This window comes from Stegodyphus dumicola, chromosome 11, assembly GCF_044657685.1.
Source record: "Stegodyphus dumicola isolate Sdum_Otavi_A_Nest chromosome 11, ASM4465768v1".
Lineage (NCBI taxonomy): Eukaryota > Metazoa > Arthropoda > Arachnida > Araneae > Eresidae > Stegodyphus > Stegodyphus dumicola.
This window is the reverse complement of record NC_140778.1, coordinates 154,114,272-154,132,792: the sequence shown is the minus strand read 5'-3', so window position 1 is coordinate 154,132,792 and position 18,521 is coordinate 154,114,272. Positions and strand designations below refer to the sequence as shown.

General features: G+C 32.0%; 3 non-coding genes across 3 annotated transcripts; all 3 read left to right on the top strand.

Moving 5' to 3' along the window:
* Positions 1-3,636: 3,636 nt before the first annotated feature.
* On the top strand, positions 3,637-3,709 carry TRNAK-UUU (transfer RNA lysine (anticodon UUU)). Its single transcript has one exon. It is a non-coding gene; the product is annotated as a tRNA-Lys (tRNA).
* Positions 3,710-7,119: 3,410 nt separating this feature from the next.
* Positions 7,120-7,192, top strand: TRNAK-UUU (transfer RNA lysine (anticodon UUU)). The gene has a single exon. It is a non-coding gene; the product is annotated as a tRNA-Lys (tRNA).
* Positions 7,193-16,608: 9,416 nt separating this feature from the next.
* TRNAE-CUC (transfer RNA glutamic acid (anticodon CUC)) lies at positions 16,609-16,680 on the top strand. Its single transcript has one exon. It is a non-coding gene; the product is annotated as a tRNA-Glu (tRNA).
* Positions 16,681-18,521: the final 1,841 nt, after the last annotated feature.

Here is an 18,521-nt window from a genome sequence, read left to right as displayed (position 1 = left end):
TATATAACAATATTATATGTTGAACATATAACAATATTCATATATGTTGAACATATAACATATTCATTATATGTTGAAAGTATAACATTCACCATGTACTAATGGAATATATAACAATATTATATGTTGAACATATAACAATATTATATTTTCTTCTCCGTAATTCAGTCGCGAATAAACCCACTTGAGACTTGAAATAAGAACTTAAAAACATGAGAACCTAAAACACACAATACATTCAAAATGAGAAAGGAAAGTAATAGAAGTTAAAAACTTACTTAATTATACAGTACATTCTAAATGAGAAAATAAAATAACAATAATAAAAAACTTACTAAATTATGTGATTCAAATCTTATTTATTGCAACAACTTAAACTATTATGGCACTTTATGACCTCTCTTTTCGACTTTCACCAGAGCATATCTGTGATTGTCGACATACACCGGTGAGGGTCCGAATATACAAGAATGTAGTGCAATATTCGATCTTTCACCGACGTATTTGGTGAATGTTGACATTCTCCGGTAAAAGTCGACATTCTCCAATTTCGGTCTTTCACGGTAACATGTATAAAGAAACTAAATAATAAAGAATCTGCAGGAATATAAGTATATTTCTCTCATTGTGAAAAAAAATCAACGGTACCTAGAATCATCAAATTTTGAGCAACATAGTCATCCACCTAAACTCGGGCACCTGGAAGCCCGAATTTGGAATTTCGAATTTATTGTCTATTTCATATTTTGTAAGACTTTAACGAATGTTTGGTTAAAAGACTCAAAGATTTCAAAGCAAGCACTGCCAACACTGTAGGAAATAAAACATTTTTTTATCTCTCCAGCTTTCAGAAATTCTAAAGATATCCTGTTTTGAATACTTTTAGTCCAATTTGGCGTCAGCCCAAATGCTCTCAAAAATGTCTGAAAAAAAAAATAAATAAAAATAAAAAAGCCTTTCAGATTTTTTTTCATTCCCCCCCCCTTCATCATGTTCATGTTCAGTTTTCTTACGAAGATGGCTTTATAAAACCTTTTGTTTGTCTTATTATTAATATTTTGTGTTTACATTATTAAATATCATGTCGTTGGCACTTATGCTACATAAACTTTGATTCAACAGCAAATCACAAAATATTTAAAAACAGCATACCTTTAGAATTTCCGATAGACCGCCTTACGCGATGGAGATAAAATGTTTTTATTTTTCTGTGCAGTGTTGCTTTGATTGTCGAGTTTGTCAATCAAAAATTCGTTAAACTTTACAAAATATGAAAGAGATAATAAAACAAATTCGAAACTCAAATTTCGGGCTTTCAGGCTATTTAGAGAGGAGGTAGGTTATTTAGGATTGAAATTTCGGGCTTTGAAGTTACCATGTTCGGGTGGAGGACTACGTTAGTCAAAATCTGATGCCTCTAGGTACCTCTTTTTTTACAGTGCGAGAAACATGCATACATTCATAGAGATTCTTCATTATTTATCTTCTTTAAATATAATATAAGGTGATAATATTTGGTGGCAATAGTTAGAAAACTGATAAGGTGTTTATAGTGATTCAATGCAAAATGCCGTTTCAAGACTAACATCCCTTTTGGTCTAATAAAATTTGTTAAGTTACTTTTGGTACTAATTCAGAAGTCAAACAACAAAAATCAGAGTTATATTTTGAAAATTTTCGCAGGACTAGTTTCGATGGTTTTTTACCGAACCACCATCCTCAGCTGCAAAATCGCAAATGAGTAAGATAGGAAATAATGACTATATACGATAAGAAAGCCTGGACAGGAATAAGCAAGTGGCGCCATCTGTTGATGAAACCAGAACTAAAACATAATTTCTTTAAAGGCCGAAGGCAAAGACGAATTGGAATTATTGTGTCTTAATTACTTTTGGTAGCTTATAACTGAAATTACAGCAAAGATTTCTACTTAGTTACAAAGATCAACGTGTTTCTTATATCTAAAGTTCAAATCTTTAGAAAACAAATCTGTAATTCAAAGCATAACCGTTTAAGCCAACAACCCAGCTGAGCATTCCAGAACACTCAGCTTAATGGGGAACGAGAACATGACGAGTTACCGAAAATGTCGAGTTTTTAAATAGTAGGGGTTGTTATTCACAACTGCTAATACGTATTTTCCAACAAATTAGTCTAATGAAAGGTCTAGTGCAATATAGGGCACAGAAAACTACAAATACACAGTTGTTAAAAGGTGTAAAAAAAAACTTACATACGCAACCTGAAAAAATGATTAGTAGTTCTTTGTAGTAAAGAAATGTTTCCAGACTGCTTCTCACATTCATTTCATCTTCGTTCACCTTCATCACGTAAAAGACGAACAAAGAAAATGTCTGCGACAGATGCACGTTGCTTCACCAAGTAACAGAAAATTCCTTCACCGACATAATTTTCACTCTCAGTCATAATTTCAACTTTTCCATTGTCTTCTATATGCTTATCTTATGATTCATCTTCATTTTTTATCCTTATTCTTCTGCACTGGCGAAACTATTTCACCATCTTCTAAATGTTCATATGTTTTATCATGCCCCATTCATTCTTCTTGGGATTTTCTTCAATACGTCCACCTATCTTACAATTTTCCTTCTCCGTTGTTTTGTCCAGAAACTCGTTTCCGGAATGGTCCAGCAACTTTCTCAAGGAACAAACAAGGCCTACAAGAAAACCCTGCAGGGCATATAATGGATTTTATTCCAAGATTCAGATATTTATTTTACTATGCCCAACCTGGTTGGTTTATCGATCATGTTGGACTCTTTCACTATGGTTAAGACAAGATATGAAGGAAATTCACGCCCGTATCTCCTCTTCAGTGCTTCTAAATACCCTGGGTTATTGGATGACATGCCGTATTTATGTTAGGAGAAAAAAACAGGGCTATTAAGATCTTATCTCCTAACTTAAGTTCTGCTGTAAGATGGGATGAGTCACCGTCGAAAATAAGAAGTGCTTTTCTTGACAGATTTTACGATATTAGAAACTTTTCTACCGAAGAAACAGACGGCTAATCTTTGGAATATGGTAACAGGTAGTTTGGCGACATTTTGGTAAGGCGATAAAGGTTACTAGCTAGGACTTTAGCAGTGTACATGGATAAAGTCAAGAGTGTGCGCAATGCCATTTTTGTGCAATTCTGGGATTTTTTTTTAAGTGAAAATAGGTCGACGTGTACATAGATGATACCGTGTATGTGCAATTCTTAAAAACGCGGCAAGCAGTGGGCGATTCTGCACTTTCTTTCAATTTCGCACCTAATCTTCGTCATGATTAAGCACTCTTCTAGCATAAACCATAAAAGTTCTAGCATAAGCGTAATTCGGACAGCAGATTGTTGGAAAAAAATGTTGATTAAAAAAAAAATGCCTTTTCTTCGTGAAAACAAAATGGTGTCCATAAACAAACTAGCAGGTTACTGTAGCAGGGTTGGTCGCCAAATTTTTGCCAAAAGTCACCAAGTTACGATAGTTCAAAAATTAACCAAACAGACTGATGATAAAACCAATCCTTAAAATGAGGCATTTAATCATGCATTTGACTGATTTTTTAATCAAGCAGATTAATCGTCAAAAGGTTTTGATACACGATGATGTTATTTTTAAGGCAGTTAAATGAGCCCGGATAGCTCAGTCGGTAGAGCGTTAGGCTTTTAACCTAACGGTCCAGGGTTCGAGTTCCTGTTCGGGCGGTTTCTTTTTTCAGTATCGAAATAATAGCAGCCCTTTATGTAAGGCATCCACTTGCACTGCTTACTCTCGAAATAAGGGTTAATTTTTTTCTTTGCTATTTATACCCCATATATCACTTTCTTATGTTCTTCATCTTTCACACTTACTTTTTTTAAACTATTAGTAGATGATCTTTTCGCCCAACAGGACTTGCTTTTGGGCGTTTTTCGTTACACCCTATAATAATAGTTCAACTAACACCTAGATCCACAGCAATTTTGTCCAGTCCCTTTAAGACATGTTTGATTTTCATTATCATGTTGTTTCTTTTGTTGTTTCTGGTTCAATATTTTCTCTTGTCCTGACAATACAATAGCACTTTTAGGCCTAGATATAATCTAAGAAACTGAATCCTCAATGAACTGAATTCTCAGTCGGTAGAATGTTAGATCATTTATCCTACACAGTCCAAGCTTCAAATCTCTCTTCTGGCGGTTTCCTTATGTGCATTATGGTAGTGAGTTCAGGTTTTCATCCGCAGAGAACCCGTTTGCGCCGTTGCATTTTTACTCGCCAAGCTCCCGGTTCATCGACGATGAGCGGAGCCGTAATCGTGATTTTTAGTGCATGTAAATTCAAGTTAGCAGACAAAACAATATATTAAGGATATAGTAGTAAAAATTCACAGATAATAAGCATGTAGATGTAAAACTGACCGGTTAAACGTGATATACGAAAATAAATTTGTATTAAATTTAAGTTAGCACAGAAAAGAATATATTATTAAGCATACACCTGCCATCCTCTGAAAGGTTATTGTTAGAAAAGCATTAACAATATATTATCTTGTTAAAATTTTACGCCATAAAAATTAATTTATTCTCATAATTTTAGATGAAAATAATAATAAAAATAAAAGCATTACTTAATTATTTAAAATGCACATGCACATTTTTTAGGTCTATCAAAACAAATTATTTTAGACGTTGGAAACCTCATGGTTCTTAGAGCTGTTAATAATTAAAAACACAACGTGAACAGCCGTGTTACAAATTAGTTTTCTCCCCTCCTTTCATCCCAAACCGAGAACCGGCATCTATCTATGAAAATATTTCTATCTATTCCTTGTTAAAAAATTCAGAAAACATAATAATAAATAAGAGAATAATAATATATGACAGTGATAATTCAACAAAATAAACGCAAGAGGAATGGTTGCAAACTTCGAACAAGCGAATAGGATAAATCCGATGGGTTACCAGGTTTGAACTATTATCGCCAAAGTTGGCGATGTTTACATTTACCGGGTTCTCTGCGGAAGTGCTTCCGAGAGTTCAATGGGGCGGCCTGGGTAATATCAAGGAGGTTAGAATAGAAGGAGGGAAGGTTCAACTCAAACGGTGAAGCTTGGCGGCCATGTTACTGTTATCACTGTGACTTGTGCAAGGAAGTCTGTAATTGTAACATTTTTTTTTTTTTTTTTAACCTTTTCTTTTTGAAGCATGTCTGCTTATATTGCATATGGATGCACAAATAGATTTTCGAAAAATATTTCTGGGATTACTGTTCACTCGTAAGTATTTTCTTTTTTTTTTTTATGTAATTTCATAAATATGTTAAAAAAATGTCACAATGTCATGTTGTTTTCTTTACAGATGTGACAAAAAAGACTTAATAATAATCGAAACATGTTAAATACAATACATTTTAATGCTTTTGCTTACAGCTGGTATCTTCGTTCCTTAACATACAATGATATATGCTAGGATTATATGCTTGCTGTATAATTTGAACGCTTAGATAATTCGTTTTATAATTTTCATGAAACGTAAGAAATTAATTGTTGCTATTTTTATGAATTGTAAAGGTGTTAAATAAAGCAACGCTTTTCCTTATGTATTAATTATTATTCATTCTTAAGTTCTGTGAACTGTTACGAATATAATTTGTGCATTTGATCAAGATAAACTGTTCTGTTGTTAAAATGTTTTTGCATAAGCTGACAAATTTCTGAGCAGTATAGCGATAAACGTAAGTAAAATATTTACACAATTGAACATGTGAAAAGATATATCCAAAAATTTATATAGGTATATTTCTGTAATTCAGTTTAATTCAAGGTAATTTCTTTGAGATTCATAAATATGAAACGCGCATAAACTGAAATCATTGAATTCACATAAATCTGTTTTATTTTATTAAGATTTATTTTCTTGTTGATATAAGGTTGTTGATTGTGAAAAGAATCTATTTAAAACTTTCATTTAAAAAAAAAAAAAGCAACATGTTACCATTTTTTTAGATAATTATCTGCTATTAATTTCAGGTAAAAATGATTCTTTAATAAATTATAATAATATTGCGAATAAATCAGAAATATCACTTCTTAAAGAAGCAATTGGAAAGTATACCAGAGAAGTTGCTAATAAAACCTAAACAAATTCTTGAAATTATGCAGAAACATAATTTGTAAAGGCTTTAATGTTATGCACATGCATTTAGATTTCGAAATATTTCTTAATGATTTTCTGTACTTAGTAAATTACAGATATCACCTTTATAACTTTAAAACAAAAAACTAACAATAGCGAAGCATTTCATTATAAATTTAACATATTTTTACTGGAAAATTCATGCATAGAACAGCTTACAAACACGTACGTTTCACTACCGTATTGCAATGTTTTGAAGTAACAAACATGGACGCCGCTTGTTCCGTGGAGTTTCATTCCCCGATAGTGGAGGAAACTGCGAACCCTCCCTCCTTCTATTCTAACCTCCTTGGGTAATATAAAATCTGCTTTCCGCAGCCTCCTAGAACCTTTTATATAAATCTTAAAGATTTAAGTGGGGAAAACATTTGTTTAAGTGATGCACTTTGAATTGGTGAAGTGTCACATGTGGTCCAGTCATTAGATTACTTATCTGTTACCTAAGAGGTCTAAGTTCAATTTCCAGACAGGATATCATTTCATTGATCCATCTTCCTTAAAAAAAAAATATTTTAAAAAACTTCAAGCAGATTCAGAAGCATGCTGATTGGTTGGTTATCAGTCAATTAATTCTACAGTTTTCCAATAATTTTTACCAGTGTCACTATGATTTTGAAGAGCAATATGTATTCTAAAGCTTAAGCATTAAGAATTTTTCAGATTTTATACAAAAAAGGGCAAAGGGAAACTAACATTTAAAAGAAACTAAACGAGCAAGTAGGTCAGTCAAATCCTGTGAAAAGTCTAAAATTAACTGTCAACGCATTAAAAGAACGATTCAGATCAGTATCTTCTTTTTTAAGAACTAGTCTGCAATGATTTCCCTCGCAGCTGCGCAATCACCGTGTAATTGTTTATCATATGTGTAAGAAACTTAACAGATTTAAGAGAAAAATTTTTAGAAGAATAACAATAGTTTTTTTGCCTCTTTTCTCCAAGCCCGGATAGCTCAGTCGGTAGAGCGTTAGGCTTTTAACCTAACGGTCCAGGGTTCGAGTCCCTGTTCGGGCGTTTCTTTTTTTTTTTTTTCACTTTGGAAAATAGCTGGCCAGCACTTTTCTTGAAATAAGTATTAAGGTTTTTTTTTTTTTTTTTTTTTTTTTTTTTTTTTTTTTTTTTTTCCTTTCTAAACAGCCTAAGTTACAAATATAAGACTTCTCTGACACTTTCATACATTTAATTTTCTTTAAACTATTGCTACATATTCCTTTCGCACGACAAGACTCCCTTTGGAACTTCTTTTTCAACTTATTATAATTTTTCGACCTGCGCAATACTTTTAGTACCTTACACTTCGTCTACTCCGTTTAAGGCATCGAATTTTATTTCCGTCTTCATGTCCATTTATTTATTTTCTTTTCTTCTTGTTCAATATTTTCTGTCGTACTGATTGAACAGCACAACACTTTTGCATTGTAGATAAAATCTATATAAAGTCTACGATTCTAGATAAAGTCTCGTTGCAGAATGAAAAAAAAAAAAAAAAAAAGACTCGGTTTGAGTTGAAAGCTTAGCTTATAATATAGTAGAGCTGCAAAACTTCTGACAAGCTCCCTGGTGGCTAGTAGCAGAGTGAAATATGAATGGGTACTGATAGCACCTATCTGGCTTTCTTCAGCCTTTCATCATTGAAACTTAGATTTAATGTCACAAAGCTAAAAAATCTGATATGTGCACCACATGACTTCCTTGTACCGAATATTAAATTATACGCATTTTTTTCTTGCAATTTCATTTAGACTTATTGAATTGAATTAAATCTACTTTGTCGATAGCGCATAAATCACAATAGAATAAATGCACTCTTTAAAATTCACTATATTTGTTTACCTTTAAATCTACTTCGTCGATAGCGCATAAACCACAATAGAATAAATACACTCTTTAAAATTCACTACATTTGTTTACTATAGCGACACTCTGGCCCTAGGTTCACTTAAAAGAGTTATATTTAGTTCATATTATAACTCAGTATGCACAAAATTTATACCATTTGAATAATTATCTAAACGTTGCCACATGTTCTATTAAATTATTATAATAAACCTAGAACGATGTATAAAAAAAAATTAAGCAAAGAACCACAACAACTACAGTAAAAACGAAACAGTTTTTCACAGACGAATTCAGTATTTCTCCTTCAATAATTTCAGTTCTCACTTCACGACAAGGCAAAAATACATTAAAACTCAAGATGCCTGTACTGAAAATTATGAAGTAAATCTTAAACACTTATTTCCTCGAATAAATTCCAGAATGCATTAAACATGATTTAATTCGCAGTAATAAAAGAAGGCATTATCTTTTTTATTGAGAAGTTTACTTTCTCTAGATTGGCAACAAATCTACAATCCTGCTGTTTCAAATGTAAACAAATATGTCCGCCATGTTATTTAAAACTTAACGGCACTTAAACGGCTTTTAAATTGTTCATAATTGTACAAATATTACTTCCAGAATAACGAAAGGGATAAAAACCTTAACCGGAAGATAAGAACAACATAAGTCAATCATTTTTAAAGAAAAAATGCACAATTTACAAACATATAAGAATAAAAAAAGTAAGATCACTGAGAGTGGATTTATATACATCACTGAGAGTGGATTTATATACATACAACAGAGTGGATTTATATACATATATATCCACTCAGAAAAGTAGTTCATAGTTGTTCAGCCAGAAAAGTAGTTCTTACTTTTGACTCGGGCGATTGCAACCAAAAGATGAGGTGCAGATCTGCATGTTATAGCAGTCCTATATACAAAATTTCAAAGTTCTGAGACTACTCGTTTTTGAGTTATGCGAGATACATACGTTCGTACAGACGCCACGAAAATTTCTCTTCAGAATTCATTTTAAAGCAGTTTTATAATTTTTTTGGAGGAAAAGTGTCTTTTATCCTGTCCTTACGTACAGATGTCACGCAAAAACATCATTGAATTGCATTCGATAGGGGTGAAAATGGATTTTTGCGTTGAAGTATGATGCCTGAAACTTTTCGCGATTACAATACTTCCTTTTTACTTCGTACAAGGAAATAAAAAACTGCCAAGCAGGTTACCGTGATTGAACAGAATAGAGAAAATGCATTTATTCATACACTCAAATATCTACTGTAATTACTGTAATACAGTAATTTAAGTGTAGCTGTAGTGACTGCGAGCTGTAGACAATGGTGAATATTATTACAGGATAGCTATTTCAAAACCACCATCTTATTTCAAAGATAGATAGGGGGATCGTCGAGTTATGCGGAATGTCGAAATATCAAGACTGGAGTTTGAGGAACTCTGTTATTATCTAATTTTTGACCTTGCATTTCGTCAGGAAAACAGTGACAATGCTACGAAGACTCCGATAAGTTAAAATACTATTTTTAAAGTATGTTGTATGCCTTCAATTTGCATAACTTTCTGGTCTGTGCGATATTGTGACACTAATCAAGAAAGATATTGTAAGGTTTAATTTAAATCTAATAGTTAGTGAAAGTTACGGATAATTGTCACACCGCACTTTCCATTTGAAACGATACTTTCCGTGTGAGAATGAAGATTAGCTTTTAGTTGTTTCATTAAAAATTAGTTTTTTTTTTTTTTTTTTTTTCCTACTAAAACAAGACCGATGAAAAGTTTCATATATTTAAGTTAGAGCTTATATTTACGTTAAAGTTTTAGTTTGGAAAAAATATTCAGTGTGTAAGCCTAAACGCTTGTAAAATAAAAAATAACTTGCTTCTCATAACAAACTTTCAAAAGTGCAACTAAAGTAATGTATTAGACACACATTTACTAACGAAAATAAGTAGTTACTACTTAAATTTTCGGGCTCTAAATCTTCTTAAATTTTCATGTGTTTCAGTTTTCGCCACGTTTTCCCAATTTTTTTACAGTTATTTTAATTAAATGGCAAGATTTTAACCAACCGAAAATCTGTTTGATGGAAGAAATGTAGGATTTAGCAATAAATTCACAATTAAAAAAGGAAATGCAGAGAGAGAGAGACTTTAAATATATTTTGAGTGAAACTATAAAAGAAATGTTGCAGTCAGAACAAGAAGTTTATTATAAAGAATGATTGCAATAAGAAGTTTATTGTAGAGAATGAGGATAATAAGAGGTTTATTATAAAGAACGATGGCATCACAGTAAGAAGTTTATTGTAAAGAATGATGAAATCCGAAGCATTGTTTCTTTAGAAGGCGTGGCTTTGTCAATCACTCAAGAACATGAAAGTCAACAAGATAGAAAATCTTGACAATTTAATTATTGTGATGATAGTTTGGTTGGTTTATTTCATCATGGCAAAACACGCACTGTCTATCTGCCTAAGGAAAAATGCCTTCGGGGAGGACCTTCTAAGGAAAACTGGTTCGTGTCCACGTTTCACATGGGGAAAACCTCAAAAAAAAAAAAAAAACATACAGCCACCCCATTTGTCAGGAATAGAATCCAGGTCGAATTACCAGCGTTAAGCGACTTTATCGCTACGCCGCTGGTGGCTTTACAGGTTCAGAAAATGTTTTGCGTATCATTATCAAATACGTAAACAAATTTTGAGTAGACACCTCCAGCGACTGATCTATGAAACATAAAATAGCGGTTTTCTTCTCTCCATGTGTCTAACCCTCGAATACCGGGCATGTTAACACCTAAGTTACACGGAACGTATTTAAAACCTAATTGTAAATCATTAAGGAAAAAATAAGTAACCGTTGCAACAATAGCCAAAACCAATGATTAAAAATTACGGAGGGCCTATGGTTCAAAACCATGTACCTCCTCATCAGAATTACATAAAATCGAGCAGAAAATAGGAAAATTACATAAGTAGTAAACTTGATGCTCACTAGAGGGAGCCACATGGCTCGAGAAAGGTTAGGGATAGCGAGAATTTATAAAACTTAATACATAATAGATTTTTAATAATTTTTTAAAATTTATAATTTTTATAATTAGTTTTGGTATTTTATATATATATATATATATATATACACACGATGCAACACAAAAGCATAAAGAGGAGAGGAAAGATTTTACGATTAATAGGCTCATTGGCATGTGGCATAAAATGGAAATGCAAATAATAAAGTTACAGCAGAAAAGTTAGAAGGTTCTTTTAGTACTGTTTATCATATATTAACATATGCAAAACAAAGCATTAAAATTTTATTTTAAAAAATTAAAATCTTTAAATAATAAACATTTATCAAAATAAATATTATTTAAGCTAATAATAATATTAATTTAGTTATAATATTATTAATTAAGTTAATAATATGAATTATTATATTATATATTAATTAATTAAGTTAATAATATGAGATGAAAAATGCAAATTAAATTTCGCCAATCCGGCCAGTAGAGCGAGAGAAATATAATTTTTCCTATTTTTTCCCCCCCATGCAAGAAATACACACTGAAAAACAGAAATATCTGAATAATTAGTGATAATAATTATATGATAATAAATTATTGTTATACTTATTTGATTAATTATTATATTTCTTTTTGATATTTTGCACTAAGTAAATTAATAATAAGAAGAACAAAAATTAATCAAAATTTACCATCTTGAATTACTGATTTTAATTCTAATCCTGTTGTCTGCAAATTATTCACCGCAGCTCACTCTGAAATTTTATTTTATACAATTTTTATTTGAAAAGTTTAATTAATATTAATCAGATTTCTATGCAATAGATGGCACCACAATACTTCCTTTCTTTTTATTATTTATGTTTTTAATCAGTGAGGAGAGTCCACCAGCAATCGAAACCATTGCACGCTGATAAATTGATCTTGTTTCAAACCCTAATGGAAGTGTTGGAAAAGTTTTCTTTTCCTCCTTGTGTAATGTAAAGGCTTTCCAGATTCCATTAAAAGCTATACTGTTGACATGGTGGTAGTGAAGCAATAGTCTTGGTCCTAAGGTTCGAAAGCCCGAGGATGCATGCATGTTTCGAAGATTTCTTTCGAACATTGGAACAATTAAAACACTACAGTCATCTCGAGAGGTTAATGAAAGGGGGAACGGTTGGGAAACTATAAATTTGTTCCCCCCCCCCGGGGTATTATCATCAAAACTTGAACTAAGATACTAGATACATATTTATAACAGTTACTAAAAAAATATAAACTTAAAAAACAAATCAGAAAACAACTGCGAATTTATTATGTTATTTGTACCTAAATTTCGAAATGTGGAAAAAAAGGAATCCAGTAAGTTTAATTCGAAAAAAAGATATCAGTAAATATATACCAAATTCAATTAACATTGACAAGATAAAAATTTGAGAGCAAATTTTTTAAAAATTACTCATCCGATTTTTCCAAAACTTGGCACTTTGGGATAATTTGAATCGTAGAATCGAAAAATGGAAAAAAATAAAATCTATACGTCATTTCAGAAAAAGTTCGATATTTTATCAGAGTACCTAAGTTTGAACAATATTATGTATAAATCAAATCTATATCCTAAATTGTGTTTTTGAGACATGAAAAATGCATTATATTATATATTAATTAATAATATTAATTAATTAAGTTAATAATATGACATGAAATATTAATTAATTATATTAATTAATTAAGTTAATAATATGACATGAAAAATGCAAATTAAATTTCGTCAATCGGTCTAATAGAACGAGAGAAATAGAACTGTCCTTAATTTTTTTTTCCGTTCAAGGTTTATGTTACACTGAAAAAAAGAAATATCTTAATAATTAGTTATAATAATTGTATGATAATAAAGTATTGTTATAATTATTTGATTAAATAATATATTTCTTTTTGATTTTTTGCTTTAAAACCTCTATGCATTGTTATGCAGACTTAGGGGAAAATTGTCTTAGAGAAAAAGAATGAAGGAATTTATTGTGTAAATAATTTCTATTATAGTATTGCATAATCTCACATTAAATTAACTATGATTAGGAGGGGCGGGAGAGATTTCGCTCGCATACCGTAAAATGAACCTACTGACTTGGGGTCTACAAAAAGAATATTTCGGCTAAAAAATACAGTTTCATTGTTTTTATTGATCTCATTTTTTAAAAGTAAGTAATGAAATATGGGAAGCACTTAAGCAGAGAACACGTAAATGTAAACATCGCCAACTTTGGCGATAATAGTTCTAACTTGGTAACCCTTCCGATTTATCCCAGTCGCTTGTTCAAAGTTTGCAACCATTCCTCTTGCGTTTATTTTGTTGAATTAAGACTGTCGTTGTTCGCATTTGCAGATTTATATTATTCTTCTCTTATTTATTATTATTTTTTCTGAATTTTTTAACAACGAATAGTTAGAAATATTTTCGTAGATAGATGCCGGTTCTCGGTTCGGAATGAAAGGAGGGGTGAATGCTAATTTGTAACACGGCTGTTCACGTTGTGTTCTTAATTATTAATAGCTCTAAGAACCATGAGGTTTCCAAAGTCTAAAATAATTTGTTTTCGTAGCCAGCAAAAATGTGCATGTGCACTTTAACTAATTAAGTAATGATTTTATTTTTATTATTGGTTATTGTCATCTTAAATTATGAGAATAAAGCAATTTTTATGGCGTAAAATTTTAACAAGATAATATATTGTTAAACAAGATAATATATTGTTAATGCTTTTCTAACAATAACCTTTCAGAGGATGGCAGGTGTAGCATAAATAGATGATTAAATTGAAATAAAAAAAATATTGATTATCTAAGATGACAGAATAGTTTGATGCATCACCATGGTCATCAAAATTAGCAAACAACTGCTGGTGTAAGGAATATATTGTTTTCTGTGTTAACTGGAATTTAAGACAAATTTTTTTCGTACATCACGTTTAACCGGTTAATTTCAGTATATTAATACTAATTTATATTTTTTAAATGAATTTTTATTTCCGTTATAAATGCTTATATATTGTCTTATGCTTAATAATATATTCTTTTCTGTGCTAACTTGAATTTAATACAAATTTATTTTCGTATATCACGTTTAACCCTTTAGTTTTACATCTACATGCTTATTATCTGTGAATTTTTACTACCATATGCTTAATATATTGTTTTATCTGCTAACTTGAATTTGCATGCACTAAAAATCACGTTTACGGCTCGGCTCATCGTCGATGAACCGCGAGCTTGGTGAGTAAGAATGCAACGGCGCCAACGGGTTCTTTCCCGAAGGGCCAACGAGTTCTCTGCGGATGAAAACCCGAAATATGCACTGCTCACGTAAAATTCATATATGATGAGAAAAAAAAAAAAAAAAATCCAAAGTTTTTGTGAAAGTTTTGTTTTTGTTTTCCAAAGTTTCTTGATTTCCAGTTTTGGAAATCAAACGAATGTTTGTAGTTATTTCTGCGAATATCAAACAAAGGAGCGAAAGACGACGGTGTCATCCGATGACAGGAGGATCTTCCCTCTTTCCATAGAAAATTCCCTCTCTCTTATAAACTCTGATGAGATCTCTTCTTCACTTTGCTGGAAGTAATTAATAATACCCTTTTAACCGATTCTTACTATTTTGGCAAAATGCCAGTCAATGTTGCATTTGTCACGGTTGAACAGTAAAGTCCACATTGGTCGATTCCAGGCGAACGGGCTGGCTGCATGGGCGTTTTCGTGGTTTTGCCATGCGTAAAGTGTATAAGAGCCAGGTTCCCTCAGAAAATCCTCCACGAAGGCACTTCTCCCCTTAGGCAGATAGCTCTAGTGTGCTTTGGCATAATCAACTAAAAGCAAACCACAAAGTTGTGTCTGTTAGGTTGTTTTCCTTACGTTCTGATAAACAGCAGAGCTCCATTAGGCTCCTTGGATAAAACAAATCAAAACTCTCTAAAGAGGGCTTTCAAAAAGTTTAGTGAAAAGGAAAAAATTTTGTTTAAATCAGAACTTTTTTGTTTGTTTGTGATCGGTCAGTGTGGTTCCATGTGGTTATAATAAGTGGGTGGTTCATAAGGCAAATATACCAACTTAATATTTTTACATAATTTACTGACTATACATTAAAAATATAATTAAGGAAATCATTATGTATGCCGGTTTTAAAGTTCTTGAAGAAAGTTTTCATCCGCAGAGAACCCGTTGGCGCTTCGGGAAAGAACCCGTTGGCGCCGTTGCATTTTTACTCGCCAAGCTCCGATGAGCCGAGCCGTAAACGTGGTTTTTAGTGTATGTAAATTCAAGTTAGCAGATAATGGTAGTAAAAATTCACAGATAATAAGTGTGTAGATGTAAAACTAACAGGTTAAACGTGATTTACGAAAATAAATTTGTATTAAATTCAAGTTAGCACAGAAAACAGTGTATTAACGGGAAATAGAAATTCATTTAAAAAATAAAAATTAGTATTCTTATACTTACGTTTACGTTATACTTATATGTATTTTCTCTAATTCATATAGAATACTAATATTTCTTTTACAAGTGTCATTTTTCATTATTAAGTACTTGGCCTGTTGATTGATGTATTTCGGTAAGAGCCATGCCCATGTAATAAATTAATGAATGCATGACCTTTATACATCCATTTTACATAGTTTTCAGTTTTTTTTTTTTTTTTTTTTTTTTTTCAAGTTACTTGCATACAGCTTAAAGCATTTTACGTTGCAACAAATACCTGTCCTTTTTCATGATATATTTCACAATACAAATAACCTTCAACAGTAATGAAATTTTCTTCAGTAGCATTGTTAAGTTAATAAAACTAGACTTTATACATTTTAAAATTATTTTAGGATTTGGAAACCTCATGGTTCTGCGTGCTTACAACTGTTAACAATTAAGAACATAACGTGAACAGCATGTTAGAAATTAGCATTCACCCCTCCCGCCATATTTTCTTCCTTTGATCCCGAACTGACGAGCCGAGAACCGGCATCTTTCGACGAAAACTTCTTTAATTATGCGAAAATATTTCTATCTATTCGTTGTTAAAAAATTCAGAAAAAATAACAATAAATAAGAGAAGAATAATATAAATCTCCAAATGCGAACAACGACAACCTTCGCACAAGCGAATAGGATGAATTAGCTAGGTTACCAGCTTTGAACTATTATCGCCAAAGTTGGCGATGTTTACATTTATTGGGTTCTCTGCGGAAGTGCTTCCGTAAATTTGTAACGGCAGGAATATATGCGCTGTTAGCAGAGTACGTCTCTTTCAAAGCTGGGCTTTCAAATCCACAGCAAACAATTATGATAACCATAAATTTGAGAAAGCAGTGTGTATGACTCTGGTAGCGAGGCTTTAGCCTGTTATGTTATGTTAGTTAAAAAAGCTTAGATTCTTCGCAAAAAATCTGATCATTTATCTTGTAAATTAAAATCTTATTTTAAATTTGTCACTGTACTCAATATTTTTTGTAGTAGACGATGCAATTATGACGTTCTAAATATTTCCTTTTGTTAAATTCAGCATGTTTCGCTGTTACTGTAAATCCCACGTGGTCTAGTGGTTAGGATACCTGGCTCTCACCCAGGAGGCCCGGGTTCGATTCCCGGCGTGGGAAGGTTGTACTTTTTGCTGTAAACTCAATCCATTTTTCTCTCAATGATTTCTTTATTCAAGAATAAAAGTCAATAGCTTCAATATTTTAAGGAATGCTAGCTGAATTCTTGTTGCTTCTTATGCATTTATCTCATTTTTTTTTAATGTTATGCATTTCTGATTTTGGGGCACCCATTCCAGCTACACTGGCGGATCGAGAATTTCGGAAATTCTCGTTTCTATCTAGCGTTTCTATAAAAAATAAAACATTAATCATATTTGTAGAACTCATGCAAAAAAAAAAAAAAAAAAAAAATCGAAAATAAAACTGATATCAAGTATCTTAAACTCAAAATTTTAGCCTCGCCTTCGTTATCTCGTCACAAATTCATAATTGTTGGATGGAATTCTGCACTTTTATCCATAAAGACGATGTATTTTAATATCCCACCTCTCCTGGATGGATGATTTCACAAAATGTTGGGAACATACGGACACCTTTACGCAAGTCAGCAACTTGCATAAAGGAAACTGTTTACGCGTTCAACCTTATTGACAGTCACTTACTTAACTAAACTCCACAGAGTTGCCGATACCACGGCATATTTATCATGGAGCTACGTTGTGTCTTGACGAACGGTGGCCAACTTGGGAAAAACCTTTATGCAAGCTGGCCGAGAGCTTTAGACTAACTCCATTCGCTTCTGCCTGGCTGCCCTAATCGATGGAATCATGGGGCACTTTTCGGTGCTCACATATTGACGCAATCACCTTAGCACAATTTGACGTTATTTTAGAGATAAAAAGGTAAAAGTTACTTTACTCGGGAGCATGATGGTGGTTTTCGCGCCTTCTTCTTACAAAGATTCCCAAACTGTTAAGTTGGTAAACATTATTAACATATGAAAAAAACATACATTACAAATTTAATATAAAAATTTTAATTATTAAATACGGAATACATGATGCATTAAAAAATAAGAAAAAAAAAACTTATGTACTTCTTCAATTGTTTCTGTAATTTTTTTTGCGCAATTCTTCTCCCGAAGTACACAGAGATCTGTTTTCACTTAGAAAACGTCAGAGAATTGCAGGGACTCGGGTTATCATAAACTTCGGCAACAGCGGCCATCTGAGAAACGCATTTCTTCGTTGTTCTCTTTAGGAAATTTTCCGCAAAATCCTATATTCCTGCAGAATTTTGCAGAAATTAAATCGCAGTTTTTTCCACTACTCGCAAATTTCACAAGCTCATAATTCAATACTAAGGCAAAAAATATCATGATTTGTTTAAAAAACCCGTTGGAACTTGTAATACACCTACACCCCCCCCCCCCGAAAAAAAAACCGGAGAAAAAAATGGCGGTATTGCTTGAGTGAAGGATTGTAATGAGCATGGTTGCCGGAAGAATCGTTATACGCATGGTTGCCAGAGTTTGACACAATCTGAAAATATGGCGACTTTTACTAAAGTGGTTGCGTTAATACGTAAGTACCCACTTATCGAATAATATTCGAAGGAATAAAGTCTTTGAAGAAGATAAGAATAAATTTGGTGACAGCAAAGTGCGCTTTATTTCTAACTGATCTTCAACTGCTTTATTCCTAACTGCGTACGCAATTACAATAGCAATAAATTTGAGGATAACGTGTATGTCGCTTTTACTGAGGCTTTCATCTCTTATGCTAATTAAAAATTTATATTCTTAAACAATGATTTAGTGGATTATCTTGTAAATTAAAATCTTTGCATATTTTATATCCTTTTTTAGTGTTTTATGTAATTGACAATAAAATTATTGCCTCTTTTATTGTTACATACTTCTTTTTCTTAAAATGGGAATCTTGAAATGGCTGAGTAAG